At 37.4% G+C, this 17,633-nt stretch overlaps 1 protein-coding gene across 3 annotated transcripts in view; it reads left to right on the top strand.

Annotated features, from left to right (window-relative positions):
• LOC112542233 (uncharacterized) overlaps positions 1-17,633 on the top strand; it is a 377,107-nt gene that overhangs the window by 196,225 nt on the left and 163,249 nt on the right. For all 3 annotated transcript variants that reach the window (XR_015795364.1, XR_015795361.1, XR_015795362.1), the window contains one exon: positions 2,587-2,676. The gene's annotated coding sequence lies outside the window, so the exon portion shown is untranslated. The remainder of the gene's footprint in view (positions 1-2,586; positions 2,677-17,633) is intronic.

The following is a 17,633-nucleotide window of genomic DNA, read 5'->3' on the forward strand; positions in this document are numbered from 1 at the left end:
TATTTCTTCTGGGACATATTCACAAAGATGTATTCAAATTTCATGCAATTGTTTGTTTGTTTGAAATAAAACCCTGCAACTTGGACAAAATGATTTAAGGTTGTAAAAGTGACAAATTGAGTGAATTGAATTTAATATGTTCACCCATCACTAATATTCTGCACTAATAATCAAGGGCAGAAATGTGATAAAATAAGGGCATTTCTACTCTATTGTCTTGCCTCTGGAATCTTTGAGAAGCACTGAAGCAAATATTATTTAACACATCCGTGAACACCAACTAGCAGTCGGAAGACACAATGAAAACTCCTTAATCTCACAACACATGGACAGACTCAACCATAGTTTCAACTGGAAACAAAAAGACCAGAACACATCCTCTCCAGCAGCCAACACCTAGATAAGCAGGGATTAACACTGGACAAACAATTAAGCAGAAAACAATACCCTTTATCAAGGAACTACCGAGGAAAAAACCACACTCCCACCAATATGGGCAGGGCAAGCTACTTTGTATGAACAGGGAGCAAACTCCATATTCACTTGCACTCATGATGCTACCTAGTCAGGTAATCTAATGTCTGCAAGCAAACAATCAAGCTCAGAGAACACCAAGGACTCCACAGAAAAAATATTTATTATTATTTATCAAATTCATATGCTGCCTGACTCCCAGCTACTTTGTGTACCCTGTTATATTTTTTTAATTATTATTGTCATTCACACAGTCAGCCAGTTGTTTAGATTGGATTTGGCATTTTTATCCACCTGTCGAGTCCTTCCCAAGGACCTGGGACAGGCAGATGTTCTTGTTTGATGGTGTTAAAGGTATCATCGCAGGATATAAGCTGTTCCAAGTAAAGCTGCCTTTTGCAATTGACTGATGATGATTTTATCAATGCCAATGGTGTTCAGGTGGTGCTAATTATCATCATCATCATCATCATCATCATCATCAAGTGGTTGTGGTGGTGGTGGTGATGATGATTGCAACAACCCTCTTCCCCCAGCGCACTAGGACTGTGTAATGCTTCTGAATCAGTTCCCCCGAAGGGCATTCAAAATCCATTTAGAGTGAGAACAGACTCATTAAAATAGCCAGCTTTGTTTCCAGGATCAGTCAATGCCATAGAAGTCACCTTGAAGAAGCATTGTGATCCATAGACCAAATTGGTGGCAGGTGCCTCTGCATTCAGACTTTTACAAGTTCCGAAACACCTCTCTGGAATAAAATAAAAAATATTGCACAGCCTGAGTACATTGGGGAGGAAGGGTTGTGGCTGACATGATTAAAAAAAAAAAAAAAGTCAACAAGAGCCCTTATCCTCTCCCAAAGCTGCTACTTTAGAGCAGAAATGATTTTTAGTTGATCTCTCATGCAGGAAACAATCTTCACTTCTTGGAAGGAAAATATACTTTATCAGCAGGTTATGCAGTAACTGTTTTTAGTTACCAGTTGGTAATATTTTAAGATTGCTTCAAATCATGTTTCTTTGAATTAGTGTCAGTAGATGCCCTTAGTGGCACTGATTTGTCATTTATAAAAGGTGAGTACATTGAGCATAGAATTAATTTCCAAATAAGTTTAACCCAATATTTCTTTGCAAAGCTTTGCTTCAGTAGATATGATTGAAGAGAAGGACAATGAAATAGTTAAATAAACTGTGTTCCTAAGAAGAGTTAAGGTGCATACAATCTAAAGTTAATGTGCTTCAGAGAGGCTAGAAATTGGATTAATATTGTTTGCTCATGCCTGAAGCACAGAAAATTGCTCAAAGGCAGATGGAAGGAGAGCTAAATTCTAAAAATAAAATTCCCTGCAGAAATGAAGATTTTTATAGTTCAAATTGCTTTCCCCCCTCAAGGATATGACTGTAGACACAAAAGTAAATAAATTGCAAGTGGGAAATTTAAGAATATTATGTAACTTAAATGTATGCCTGGCCAGAAAGAACATTGAATATACAAGACAATAATCTAGTTGGCTTTCTAAAGTAATGGATAATCAAGCATAATGAAGCATTACAAAAGCAGTTATTTGTTATTTAAAAGGGCCAATTTTGCTGACTAACTGAATTTCACTGTGGATTCATGTAGCTTATCATGGAACAAGGGAAAAAAGGAAGGAAGCAAAAAGAGGGAGTGAAACAAACTTGGAGCAGCAGCAAAATATCAGTGTGATATTTGATTGTTTTGTTTTGTTTTGTTTTATTTTAATCTTTGATCTTGTAGATCTTGAACTAAATAACACTCAGTCATCTACATTTCCACCCACCTGTTTTAACCTAAGCAATGCAACTGGAAAATCTCAAGCATACCAGTGTCTTTCTGTACAGTATGTGAATGGAACTGCATATGTTTTCCCATCTGATTTAATTTGTTGCATAGTTAATTTTACATATACAAGGATAAAGTTAGGAAAAGCTAGAAAAATAACATAAAATAAGGTGAAAATGATAAAACATCAAGATTCATAGATAGCAAAGAAAAGAATATAGCTAACATTTTTTTTTTAAAGCTTAGTTTTATTTGAGTCAATCTCCACCACTTTTTCAGAGTTAACCACTCTTTTCTCTTTTTTTCAAGGGACTTGAATTTAGCTAAAAATGTTGGACTATGAAGGTGGTATGAATAAAGAAGTTGTGGATTCAAACATGGATTTAAGATACCCAAAAGGTAAGAGTCATATGGAAAAAGATGCCAGAATGGAATTGCAAATGGAATCAACTGATGTTACAATGTTCAAAGGGGACATACAAATAATGGAGAAGAGTGACTGGGAAAAATTTCTTATCTTGGATTTGCAGAAGGAATGTGTTGAACTGGTGAGGCTGTTCCTGGGAAGAGACAAAGAGAAATTACTGGGATGTTTTTGGAAGAGGAGAAGGGGACGATGGGGAATCAACTTGTGTGACATTATTTGAAAGGATCAAAGTTTAAGTTTTTCAAAAGTAAACAGAAGGTTTACAAAGTGAACTTATTGGACTATGGTTAACATATATGCTGAGGCTTTTGGTAGTTATTAATGGGATTTTTTTGTGACCAGGATTGAATGACGATGCGTTAAGGATCTCTGTATAAAGTTTATTAAGGTTAAAATATATTTCTTATTAAATTTATGGAATTTTTGTTATTATATATGATAACAATAGTAAGGTTTTTATAGGTATAAAGGTGGAAGGATATGACATTATAACTTTATTTTTATATACGATAACAGTGGCAAGGTTTTTAAAGGCATAGAGGTGGAAAGATAAGACAATATCTACAGTGGAAGAACAGTGGGTAAAGTGATGGAATCGGCTGAGATGGTGAAATTGATGGCTTTGATTTCAGATAAGACATTGTATAATTTTAGTGCTAACTGGAAATAGGTTTTGGACTTGTTGCGGGATATATAAAAAATGAAATGTTCTATCGGTTTGATGATTAGAAATAATATGGGTTAATAGAAGTAATAGAAGTTATGTTGTAAATTTAGAACAAGAGTTTGATGTATTTTGTTACTTATATCTGCTGCGGGGAGGGTTGGAAGTCAATTCTTTTTTCCTTGTTTGTTTTTCTCTTTTCTTTTCTGCATCTTCGATCTTTACTATTTTCTTTTTTTCCAATTCCTTCTTTTTTTTTAATTCTCTTTCTTAATATTAGTTTTTGTTAGTTTTTAAATTAATAAAGCATATATATACGGTATATATGCTTAAAGAAACTTAATTTTCTTCTCATCAGAACAGCCATGACAGATTAACAATTAAAGGGGCTATTGAGTCTACAAGAGCCCTGAGACGATACACACAATGTGGGTAACAACGTCAGGAACCCCACTTCACAGGAGCCTGATAGTATAATAGGGAGTTATTATGTCTGCCCTCCATTTAGTTTACAAAGCAAGGAGTTAAATGTTGTCAGGGAGTGGTTTGGCACACTCAGCATATCCATTAGATGAGGGAGCAGTATATCGTTCCAGTTGCTATGAAGGTTAATGTCAGGGAGATACTTTTCAATTCGTCATTAGCTCCTTAGAGAAAGCTAGGGAGAGCTAGGCCTTATAGAGATCACATAATGAGCCTGGTGTCCAGGCTGTCCAAGATCTAGATCGATGTACCAGTGACTGAAATAACTGCCTTTCTACAACAAAAGGAATTATGGTGTGTGGGGGGGGGGATGGTCAGGATGAGACCTTCCCCCCCCATATTTAGGTTAATGTTAATGATATGCATTTGATTGAAAGCAACCTCAGATTGTCCATGTCTGTATCATTGATATGATGGCTACTGATTACATGCACCAAATTATTCTGAGGAACTTTGTGTAAATTTCCTCTTATCAGACAAGAAAAGTTTTATCATCCATAACGTAGCAAAGTTTTGTAAATGTGAGCAAACAATGACTATCTGATCCACTTATCTTTTGTTATGTAGGAATGAAATACTGACTTCCATTCCAATACTTTATTTAATAATTGCTTCAATAGTTTGGACTATTAGATTTCATAATACATTCATGCAAGCATTCACCTTTTCAGTTTTTGATTGTTAAGTGGATGGCTTTTTGCTGTATTTAGGTTATACATGTTCTGTTTTATCTGGTCACTGACCAAAATAAATATTATCTAACTATCTATCTTGATGGCACATAATCAATCAATCAATCAATCAATCAATATCATCACCATCTAGGAAGCAACTCATAAGAGCAACTTTGCAATGTGGCATTTGAATAATACAAATAATTCATAGAAGAGGGAAAGAGAGAAAAAAAAATGGGAAAAGGTAAAATTCTACCAGAATATTGCATCTCTTTTTATTTTCCCTGTCCTTCATTTTCTCCTTTCTTTCCACCCTTCCTCCTTTTTGTCTTTTTAAAAAACAAAACAAAACAAAACAACAACAAAAAAAGAAACCTTGCTCTCCTGGATGGAACTGGCTTCTCAATCCCATACCACAAATTATACTTGGAAGGATCGTGCTGTCACCTTTGGAAAGAGGCTTCTTTTAGAGTCCAATATCTTAGAAGCTTCTATATGTTCTATACCTTCTATGTATACCTTCTATACCTCAATACCTTAGAGGAAAGAGGCTTCTCTTCTATTGTTTTTTCTTAGAGTCCAAGAATCTAGCTGGGACTCAGCATATCTGAAACCTGCCACACTGGAAAGGGCTAAGATATGGATGCTGTACAGATAATCTGGAAGAGGAGGGAATATGGAAGTTTTCTGTCTTTAGCTGGTGGAGAGAGCTCTGTTATCACAGCCAAAACAATCAGCTCTGGTAACAGATTTTGTTTGTTTGTTGATTAGGTGTAGGTCAATGTTTTGTTTTTAGCCTTTCCAAAAACTAGATGAAAACATACCACTCCTTATTTCATCTGAAGATTGGAGACATGCATAAACACACACGCACACACAAGCACATATACAATCGTGCACACAATAAGGTAACTTGGTAACCTGTCCTTCAAGTCTGTGAAGGACAACCTTTATACTATCTTCTTTTGGCCAAGATAAAGTTGTTGCATACCTTTATCTTGTTTTTGTAAATTAATAAAAGCTAATTCTGTCTGTCTTTTTTTGGCTATGTTTTGTTATAGGATAGCTGGTTGTATTGTCAATACGTTTGGATAATTATATTTAAGGTTGTTTTCATTGTCATTCTGTAAAATTGCTCTGGGAGTAATTTTGAATTCTCCCCTTGGCAACATCTTTTGACAATTGCAGTCAATTCTACTCAATTAAAATACAATTTCTTAATTTGTTGTTGTTCCTTTGGAAATAAAGCTAATAATTGTAACCCCAGTTATAATTAGGCAATCAAAAAACTGTCTAGTTTTAATCCTAAGACTCAGTACGGAAGCTGCAGTAATATACTTCTCCTCTTCTTCAAGATTTATTTTGAAATATATTTTTTGGTTATGAGATGCTAGCAAGTGGTTGATAAGTTCTGTAAAGTTCTGTTGGATAAAGTTAAAATGCCTCTTTTTAAACTGTGTCCTAGAAATTTCATAAACTTGAGGGAAGGAAAAGAGTTTCTTTGAAAATAAGTAGAGGAAGTAGAAAATAAGTCTTGAAATGGAAATGTGGGTCTGAAATGACAAGCAGAAAGAAAGATATTAAAAACGGGGTTTGTCTTTTAATGCAAAGGCATTAAGGCAAGATACCCTAAAACATGAAACGTACAGCCCTTTCACATCATTTCTATATAAGTTGTCTTTTCAGCATATTTCCCCTCATGAACACTGCTAAGAATAAGAAATGGAGATCTACTGAATGCTTATGCTATTTTATTTGAGGCATTTATTATCCTACAGCATAATAGCAATTTCTGACCAGAGACAGCACTTGTCCAAGTTTAAGGCCCTTTTGTACATTAAATAACATTTAGAAAGTGTTATTTATAAAACAAAACATGTATGGGATCTTACTTTTGGAAACATGTTCATGGTTTGCACATTTTAAATATTAAATCTGTTGCTTTAGGAAACTGAAAGTCTAAATATTATAGATGACGCCCAGTAAAAATGACTATAGATTATGAAATAGGTTATCACAGTATACAATAGAAGATTAAAATTGAAGTATGTTCTTTTTTCACTTGTGTGCTAATACACTTTTTGCCCATTATGCATTTTTATATCATTTTTAAATTGCTGATATTTTACATTTATTCTCATACAATTTGTCAAGTTGGAAGCCTTAGCATAAATTGATCTCTTGCATTTTTGTCTACATACTTTATAATGTCATTTCACTGACAAAGCAACACTTATTCTAAAAATAAAAATTATGATCAGCTAGTGACAAGGAATTTGATTTTTATAAGATGAAGCAAGATAATAAATGCAGAGATGAAGAGGTATGAGAACAGATTCAAGATAAAATGGACAACACAGTAGCTTCAGTTTCAAAAGGGAAAGCTAAGAATATTTTGAAATAAAATTTTCTCCAAAATATTGCTAATATCCAAACTTCATTATTATTGCATGACAGTGTCTAGTTTCTATTATTGCAACGGAGAAACCTATATAAAACAACACAAGAACAATGAACTCTTGGAAAAAACATTTTCTTTACCTACATACTGAAGCTTAGACATTTTTTATCACTTTTCATGGAGGAGAGGTCTTTGGTGAGATGCTCCAAACCTGAACATATTGGGCCAGTTCATAATTTTTTTTTTATTCACATGTATAAAGAAACTCTGTTACTTGCTCTGCCTCTAATCCAACATTCTTTATGAAGACTTGAAATCTGGCAATATGCACATGCCCCAAGCCCTGTAAAAAGCTAAGTCATTCTGGAGCTTGCAAAATGCTTGGAGGAAAGAGAAGGAAATGTTGGATTCACTAACTGATCTGTTGTCAGATCAGAATAAGCCTTGCCATTAAGCTATCATATTTTATCTAATCAAGCATCCTGGAGAGAGCGATAAAAAGACCTTTATTTTTTTTCCAGCTAGATGGCAGTATCTAGCTGACTTTGGTTAATCTCAAAAGCTAAGCAGGATAAGGTCTAATTGGTGCTTGGACAGGAGACCATTACAAAATTATAGGACTATAGGATACCCTGGGAGATGAACAAATAAATTGGTGGAAGTCCATAGCAAAGCTCTTCCTTACCAAGAAAACTTGCATAGGTATGCCCATTAAAACTTTAGGAGTTTAGCTCAGCTTGAGGGAGACTTTACTTCTGTTTAATGATTTACTTCCCTCATTGTTCCCCATCTCCCATTCGTAGAATTAAGAAATGTTGTGGAAACCTTATGTATGTGCTGGACTTTCTTGTGCTTTGGAAAATGAATGTTTTGGAAACAGGAATGATAGTTTGGAATTCTGTGAATAGTATTCTAGGAACATCTGAAGGACACCAAGCAGTTTCAATTTCATCTTCTAGGACAGGGCTTTGCATTGCTTACTCAGCATTAATATTCAACTTTGCTATTTGATTATTCAAACATAAATATTAGCAATAAATCATCTCAATTTCAGTGGAACTGACAAAGTTCCAGTGGTTCTTTTTAAGGAAAGGGAATGCAATATCATCTCCTTTACACGCTAGCCTAACGCTGTGTTTATTTCATGCTCAAGCACATGAAAACAACCCTTCCTTCCTTCCTTCCTTCCTTCCTTCCTTCCTTCCTTCCTTCCTTCCTTCCTTCCTTCCTTCCTTCCTTCCTTCCTTCCTTCCTTCCTCCCTCCCTCCCTCCCTCCCTCCCTCCCTCCCTCCTTTGAATTACAGGGCCCGACTTACCATCAAATAAATTATTCAAAAGGATGTTTTGAGTGGTAATGCATGCACAATAAATCAGAGTGAAGAAGCTAGCATAGTTCCCATATAATGTTGGTAACATTTATCTCTTTTTCACAGGGAAATGGTAACAGTTAAATCAGTTCTGACACACATATAGCTTGTAGTTGATGAAGAAATGTATTTCATATGGCTTTCTTTAACTGTTCTGGAAAGAGGCCAAGTAGATATTTGAAGCCAACATGAAAATAATTTTGTGTTAATAGGCATGCATTTTTCTAAAAATATTAATGTTATGCAACATTGCCTTGACAAGATGTTATTCAACATTAGAGTCTGTTAAACATTCCTTACAGCAGCAAAAAAAGAAACTGCAAGGGGCTTATCTCTGTCTCTCTCTCCCTCCCTCTCTCCCTCCCTCTCTCTTTTATGAGTGTTATATCACCTTGCCTTTGACATGTAACTTTCTGTTCAGCAAGTGATACACAGGAATGTTGTGAAAGGTTGCTATTGTTTATGATATATGAACCCATTCTAAGTATGTACAATGTTTATGAAGTTTCAATTGTTGCACAGTTGAGTGGGTACAATTTAATATATCTGGGCCCTATATTCATGCCACTGTCCTAAAATCTGCATATAAATTGATTCAGCAGAACAAAGTAATTTGGTTAATTAATGATTTGTAGGGCCCTGGGAAAATGGCTTTCTCCAATGTTCATTTTAATGTCAAGAGTATTTGGCCATTTCCTTGAAATGTTGTTTCATCTTTCATGGATGTTATTTCTCTGCCTTTATTGCATTTGCTTATAGCCACTCCATGGACCTGTTTAAGAGGATCAGGTCCCTGCTAGGGAGGGACAAATCACAGGACTATCTGCAGGGCTGCTGTGAGCTATATTCATGCTATCTGGCAGATAAAATCACTCAGATTCACTAATTTGGACAGGTTCAGATGAGTGCCCAAGCTATGGCCTTGTAAAGTTATGTAGAGTAAGTTTCACTCTGGGACTCCTGAGGAAGTGGACAGGATCCTCCAGTTTGTAAACTTGGCCTCTGTCTGTTAGATCCAGGTCCCTCCTGGGTAGTTAAGGCCACCCAGAAGGTGGCCTGTGGTTAGGCCCATGTGGTTGGGCCCATGCAGTGGTAGCTGCTTGTCTGACAGAAGGGGTGATTCCCCTCAGCCTTGAAATAGACGGTGGTGTAACTTGTCCTCAAGAGACCATCACTGGACCTACATGAAACCACTGAGTAAGGTCATCTGTTGGTTTGGGTTCAAATAACACAAATATGCTGATGATAGCCAATTATACATCTTGACCCTAGACTAACCAAGTGATGCAGCTGAAGTCTTGATTCAGTGCCTGGAGGCCATGCAAAGTCACATTCATGAGATGGGTGGCTATATAAATTTGATATAGATAGATAGAGAGATAGAGATAGGAACAGTCCTGACAAGACTGAGTGGCTTTATTTATTTTACCCCTTGCTTCTGTGGACATTCCATCTTTACTCTTTAATGAGATTGCATTACCCCATGCAAGATTAGTATGCAATCTGGGGACCCTTTTGGACTCATAGCTACTGTGGCCAAGAGGGCCTTTGTACAAGTTCATCTGGTGGGCCAGCTGCACTTGTTCCTGGACTGGGAGGCTCTTCAGTTACTAATGCCTTGGGCACCTCCTTATTGGACTGCTGTATTGGGGTTGGCCCTGAAGACAACACAGAAGTTACAGCTGGGCCAGAATGCAGCACTGTGGGTAGTGATGGGTGTGTCACAGTTTGTGCATGTGTTGCTTTATGAGCTACACTGGTTGCCAGCTGGCTTTCAGGTGCAGTTCAAGGAGTTGGTTATTATTTGTAAAGCTCTTGAGGGCAGAAGACCTGGGCACTTGAGAAACTGCCTATCTCCATATTTTTCCACCTGTCTAGTGAGGTCAGCCAAAGTGGGCATTCTCTGGGTCCTGTTGATTAAGTAGTGCCACCTTGAGGGACTCAGGAAATGTTCCTTCTTGGTGTTGACTCCTACCCTATGAAATGTTATCCTCCAAAGATCAGTATTGCTCCCAAGCTTTTGACTTTCTGCAAATCATTAAAGAACTCATTGTTCTCCTAGGCCTTGGGTTAGGGTGGTGCTTGAGCCCCTTTGATTTTTGGGTCCATCTTCTGATAAGCTGTATTTGTTTTCTCTAAAAAATTTTTTTTTAATTTTTCAATTGTAAGCTGTTCAGAGTTGCTCAGAATTGAATAATTGAATAAAATAACTGATTATGGGGTACTTGCAAATTTCATCTCTATAAGATTCATTCTGGAGGATAAATTAGTTGGTGATGGTAAGTAAATTTACTTTAGCAGCTCAAACCATACAATTGAGCACATGGCTCTCAGAACTTGGTCAATCAGATATTTGGCCACTGGTGCACATTTAGGAGGTGACTTTATCTGGGCTAAGAAGCTAAGCAGAGTTTGGCCTGATTAATATTTGGATGTGAAGCTTTCCCAGAATATCAGGATTGTAGCTAGTCTGGGAAATTTAAAAAAAAAAAAATGGAAGAAGGCATCAACTGCTGTCAAGAAAATCTACACGGAGGTTTCCATAAAGGCATCCCAACTTGAAAAAGAATTTACCTTTTTCTTTACAGATTTGTTGGTGGTAGGGAGTTTCCTATATGATAAACAATGCAGGTCTGGTTTTGGGGGGTCATAGGGAAGGTAAGAATGGAATGCAAAGCAGGTAACACTGGAGGAAGCTATTAAATGTTATAGGTAATGCCAGATAGGCAACAAGAATGGCGGGCAGAAACAGTACCACTTTGTGATACAAACCGTTGCCTGAAGTCACATTACAGCTGCTAAATCCCAGAACTGATTTAAACATGATGGAAACCATGTTCAGACTGCTATAAAGCACTTGAGAGTGTAAGTGTCTCATGTGGATGGTACAACATTTAAAAGACCCTTTTGCCCATATGCCAGACCATATGGATATTTGCATTCTAGTGATCTACAGTTTCAGCAATAGGCTAAAGAGTTCCTTAAATATGTTGCCAGATGTATTGGATGTATTGGATATTGCATCTGCTTGATGTCATTCTCTTTGCATGAGCAACATGCCAAGGGGGCTTAGAAAGTTGGCATTGTCACAGGGTTGTGCCAAGACTAACTCCAAATGTAATGTAACTCAGAAAGCTGAGACCAAAGGAAACAGCTCTGCCTTAGAAGCAAGTCCTTGTCACCCTCTGGCCTCAGTGAATGATAGAAATTATGTTTTGCTTGCAGCTTTTTCAGAGATTTGGGAGGTGTCATCCATCCTCATAGAGGTAGACTGGTGAGGTATGGTGTCCTTGAGAGTCTTGGAACCTAAGAGTGTGGCATTAAACTGATATCCTGCACTCGTCTTCATTCTTTGTGTCTCATGGCTCTTTGGCTGAGACCAAAGGAAACAGCTCTGCCTTAGAAGCAAGTCCTTGTCACCCTCTGGCCTCAGTGAATGATAGAAATTATGTTTTGCTTGCAGCTTTTTCAGAGATTTGGGAGGTGTCATCCATCCTCATAGAGGTAGACTGGTGAGGTATGGTGTCCTTGAGAGTCTTGGAACCTAAGAGTGTGGCATTAAACTGATATCCTGCACTCGTCTTCATTCTTTGTGTCTCATGGCGATTGTCTGGGAGCATGATATGCTTTCATACAAGGCAGAGTTGGTCTGTGGAATATGTTATATTTGACCTGCTGAACGATTTGGTAGATTCTCAGAAATGATCTTTAAAGGTTTGCATCCTTTTCAGATGAAACTTTTAGCCCTGAGAGATGCGGAACCCTTTGGTGAGATGGAGATTTCATGCAAGTTGAAAGCTGCTTCCAATAAAGTTTCATATGCACTTTGGAAGGATATAGTCAATGAAAAATCAAGTTTGAAAGGAAAATGCCAGACTGGGGTGGGGGGAGGAGGTAAGGTAAATGCTCTAGTACATGGTTCAATCGAAGCCTTAGTTGCCAGTTGGAATAAGAGGACAACTTTGAGGTTGGATTTGATTGCATCTATGCAGGCTCTCTATGCACATGGAGCCCTGGTTTTTGGAGGAGTTCTGGGTGATGAAACAGCATAAGAGAAGCCTAGAGGGCTGCTGGAGGAAAACAAAGAGTGAACCCAACCCATGATGGGCAAGAAGGTAAGAAGCCTTTCCTAAGGATTACCTTGTGGTGATAAGGGTAACTTGGTCCCTCCTGGGTAACTCATGTCCTTCATCTGGCAGGCATAGCCTTAAAATCAAATATTGTCCAGCTTTTTAAGTATCTAAAAAGCTTTCTCTTCCTGAGCAACTTTTCTCAGTGGCACAGTGCTAACAAGCACTAACTGCAAGTTAACCAGCTCTGCTGTGTGACCTTAATTAGTTGATTAGTACCCTCCAGCTGGCTTGAGCTGCTGCCTGAAATTGACAAGACCTTAATCAGTTAGGCCCTGAAGGCTTTTGCCTCCTAACGGGCTCCAACATATTCCTGCAATTGAAAAAAGTCTTTTTTTTTTAATAATAATAATTTTATTAAACATTACAATTAAAAAGATAAAAACTAAAACTAAAAAATATAAAAGGCTAAAAAGAAAAAAAAATAGAAAGTGCAGAAAAGGGAAAAAATAGAAAAATAGAAAAGAAAGAAAAAATAAGAATTTAGTAAAGAAAAAGATATACATACATATATATATATATATATATATATATCATTTATATATTTATTATCTATATAAATATATAAAGAAATGACTTCCCCTTCATCCCAACAAGTATAAACAATTTTAGTAACTTACCACTTTCTCTTAAAATACAACAAATGATCTCTTCTTCCCATATCCCATATCTTATCTGTAAATAAATCCTTAAAACCTCATTGTTTCAATTCTGATCAGCAAAAGTAAAAAAAAAAAGTTATCTGAGGAACCGTCTCATCCCAGATACATCAACCAGTCCCGCCATGTATGCACAGAAACCTCTTCTACTTCTGGAACTGCAAGACAAGAGAAGTAAAGCATAGCAATACGTTCATTCTGCTCTTAGAAGTTGGTTGCATTGCTCTGTGAAGGACTTTAAAGGGTGCTTCACACAAACCTTCTGTGAAGCAAAGCATTGCACAGTCTAAGCCCCTTTAAGCAGGTTTTCCTATCAGTTAAAATTCTCACTATGTAATCACTTGGTGTGCTATCGTTGCAAGCTCTCTGCATCATTACCTGGCTATCTTAAAGAAGCAGGGAGGATTCTTTGGCTAATCTATATCATCCACACTAGTTAACAAAGTATATCAAAGAAGCACCCTGCCTCATTCCCGATCTGGAAAGAGTAGATGGTAGGGAATAAGATGGTACAATGTTCTTCAGTTTTCAAAATCTTGGCCCCAAATGGTCACCAAGTTACACATTGATTTGGCTTGTTGTCCTTACTATGTGACAAGAAAATTATTAAGGGTTAAAATCAATCAGCCAGATAACAAATTCCTACCATGTTAATGAGCCACAATATTATGATAATATTAGTAATAATATAATAAAAACTGCCCAGAGTCACTCCATAGTAAGATGGGTGGTGACAAATTTGAAATATGAATAAATAAATAAAATAAAAATAAATATTACTTACCTTCTTAATAGACAACCAGCTAAGCTCAATCTGCTGCCAAGCATGGATGGAGTTAAGCGAATAGGTTGCTGCATGAAGGAAAAAAAGGGCTGAATGGGTCACACAGTGGTCCTAGAAAAGCTCTGTCTTGTTGATGTGCGGTACGAGTCTGATGCAGTCCACAAACTCATCATGTCTTCTTCTCTATGGGGAGAAGCTGATGACTTAAGGTCCAGATACGTCTCAGAGGAGTAAATTATCTTCCAGGAGCATTCTAGGAACTAGAAAATCTTCCATGTGATAAATCTGGTCTGAAATGGCATACATGAACAACAATATATTGACAATGGGTTAAATGTTCTAAAGAAAGGATACTTCTGTGTGTTTTAACCAATAAACTTGTTTTCAATATTTTACTCCCTCTCCCTATGACCAGTTTCTTAGCTTGGCATCTCTTTGACATAAAGGTAAAATCTGTTTGTGCTTCTGAAAAGAGAAGAAGCAGATATAGGAACAAATAGGTGTAACCTTTCCTTCTTTTCTGGGTCATACATTATGTGTGACATTTTCAGCAACATCAGGTTCTGTGGACTGCTTTGGAATACGTTAATAGTGCTGTTGCACCTCTCTTGAACAAAATCATTATCAAAGTGCTTGATGGAATATTTTTATACTTTGTTAGTTTAGCAATAGGATCATGCTCCACCACACTTTCTTTCTTGTTCAAGTGTTCCTGTCAGCAGAATTCTGATCCAGCTTATTAAAGAGAATCCTACATGTCAGAATAAAGGTTTCCATGGTGCTTTAATGTCCTTTAGCACCGGGGGGGGGGGGGGGGGAGGAAGAGGGTAGGGGAAAGGAAGCACAACAGGGCTACCATTTGTTTAGTCATTCATGCCACAATGGAATACTCCTCAATTCTAATATGATGTTGGAATGCTGCAACTCTTTCCTCAATCATTTTATAAATAATAGAATAACAAGACAGAATTAAAGCATAAGCTCTGCTTCTTAGTTGTCATGACCTAGTGAAACATGGCACTTTAAGTGCCCTTCTAGGACAAGTAGGTCCAATTTTATATTATTTCAGTTAAAAATACTTGCTGCAAACTAAGGGAAAATGTTTCATTAAACCTCTTGTGCTCAGTTTCTTGATGAGGGAATAGAGGGAAAATATTGCATCTGATTAGCTGTAAGAAGGAGCCACAAAAAGGCAAATCATGTCATTAGTGTTGCAAAGTTCCATCAGTACTATGGATAGATAACCATAAATGTTTTGCCTTTTATGTTATGTGGGAAAGCAAGCACATCAATAGATTGCAAATATGTATTTTGATGACTTTATTTAATGAGCAGGTCTAATTTCTGAAATGCCCTCAACATTATTAAAAAAGTCAATTCCTGGAAAGAAATATGGATTCTATTCACCAAAATTTGACACAACTAATTAAGTTTAATACGACTCAATAATTTGGGGAAGAATATATTTTGACTAATCTATAGTGCCGTTATAATAAGATAATGTGAATGGCAGAATCTATTTGAACTTGGGATGTTGTCAGCTTTCACTGCTAGCAGTAACTTTTAAAAAGAATAACCTTGAATTACCATTGCCTAAAGAAAAGACGGGATGTTATATCCCTTAGGTATTGTTAATAGTATGATGATACTCATATGAACTTTGAAGATATACTTTCTGTCCTCACGATCAAGAAAGGAAGAGAGAAAGAATGACAGGTCTCTGAAGAAGGGGAAATACCAATCTAAGGAAAACACAGCAGGTCAGAGGACACTAATTCTACAGCAATGACAGGATGTGCTCTGTATGTCTTTCTGAAGCAGAACCTCAGTGGGCAGAAGTCTCTTGAATTAGCGCTACTTCAAGATAAAAATCTATGAATCTTAGGACTGGACTTGATTGCTGATATTGAAATATGATTTGATTATAGTAGCATGAAAGCCAGAGGCTTCAAATTTCCTCTCTCTGTTGCTTTGTGTTTGTTCAACAGATTGTATACTTTGCTATTAAAAGACTGCATGAAGATGCATGCAGACACACACATACATATTTATAGTTCTTTTTTTTTTCTTACTAAAAACGTGAATTTCTTTTGCCTTAAATGTTGCTCTAGTTTTTCTTCTTCAAAGTGATAGGAAACTTCAGCACAGTTTGTTTGCAAGCATTGTGGCCATGGTTGGAAGGGTCTGTGACACATAAAAAGGGGGTTTAGGAGTACAGTCCAAGTTAGGCACCTTTCCATAAAGGAAGTTTGTATGGTGGATGCACAGATTGCAAAGATATCTTCTGTATCAGGAGTAGTTAAACTGGTACCTTCCAGATGACTTGCTTGTTACTGACATGTTGGCTGAGTTAGATGTGTGTTGGTCCAAAACATCTGCAATTGCCTGTTCAGGCCTTGATTGGAAAGTATTTTGTGCTCCATCTAGAAATTTCTGAATTTTTTGGCCCACAATCTTTTCTGAGGTCTTCCCCAAACATAGGAGACTGAATGCCAGATAAAAGCTGTCCAGAACAGTCAGCTAGAGAGATCAGGGGATGCACAAGACAGAGGTAGAATCCTCTTCCACCAAGGTGCATGAATCACCTCTCAAATCTAGTCATTTATGCCCTCCCTGGCCACCCAAAGGGTTCATTTAGGTCCTGGATCCACCCTACAGAATTACAGAGGATCACTGTGATTATATTACAGAGAATCCTGTTTTTCATAAGCTTAAACAAGTCCCAGATGACATCACAAGTTGTCCCAATCACTTCCCTTAGATCTAGCAAGTGCGGTCTAAGTCAGAGTAAATGTGAACACTTTTATCAGCAAAATGGCAGATTGAAGGGAGATTCATCTCCCCTGTCCCTTTATATTGAGTGTCCATAGGACACTCCATAGGACAAATGTCCATAGGACATTTTTTTATGCCAACTGGAGTAACAGCCGAGAGTACTGATGTTTACCATCCTTAACCAAGGAGCCCCCCAGAACACAGTGAGTGGCTACTTGGGGTAATCTTTCCAACACCCTCATTGTCTCTGCATTCCATAGATTAAATGAGAGACTCATGTTGGAAAAGTCTACCATTTTGCTGGGAAGAAAACCAAATGTCTTTTAAAAAACAGATGATCCATAAGGTATCCAGGATGGACAATTTCCATTGATTCTCTGTTCTTGCATAGGTCTGTGGTGGGAACAAGGCATATATCCTGTTTCAGGTTTCAGACACGCACACACACAGTTGCTAGGTGAGAATAGCAATTTACTCAAGGCTGAGTAGATAAATGACAGACTAGGCAGAATGTAAATCAAAACAGAGTCTCTTGGACAGAAAGGTTGCCTGGGTAGTTTTACGTTCAACAGGAACACACAGAAGAGAAGTCAACATCCACTCTCAAGTTCAGAGAACCAAGCCAGGTTTGTCAGCCAGTCCAAAGGTCAGAGTTTCAGGGTTTCTTACACAAGCAGAATTCACAGGACTGACTCACCAGAGCAGGAGATCAGACAGTTGTTTCTAATGGAGTAACATGGATCAGGATTGCCTCTTATATCAGGCTGCAGCTGGCTGTCTTCAATTAAGATAGTTACTCCCTTGCTTGGCAAGGAGCCTTATTGAGCATCTTTGCTCTGCTCTCTCTCCACTCTACTCACCGAGTCTGAGGGTTTGGAGGCCATACCTCATCATCTGACTGCTCCAGCTATTCTGTTGGTGCCTGATGGTGATTCCTGGCTTGGTGTCTCCTAAGGTTAACATTCTATTGGTTCAGCTGGAGCAGCTTCTTC

This window comes from Python bivittatus, unplaced genomic scaffold, assembly GCF_059951505.1.
Source record: "Python bivittatus isolate LINGU-HERP-01145 unplaced genomic scaffold, Pbiv_v1 ctg000060_np1212, whole genome shotgun sequence".
NCBI classification, from domain to species: Eukaryota; Metazoa; Chordata; class Lepidosauria; order Squamata; family Pythonidae; genus Python; species Python bivittatus.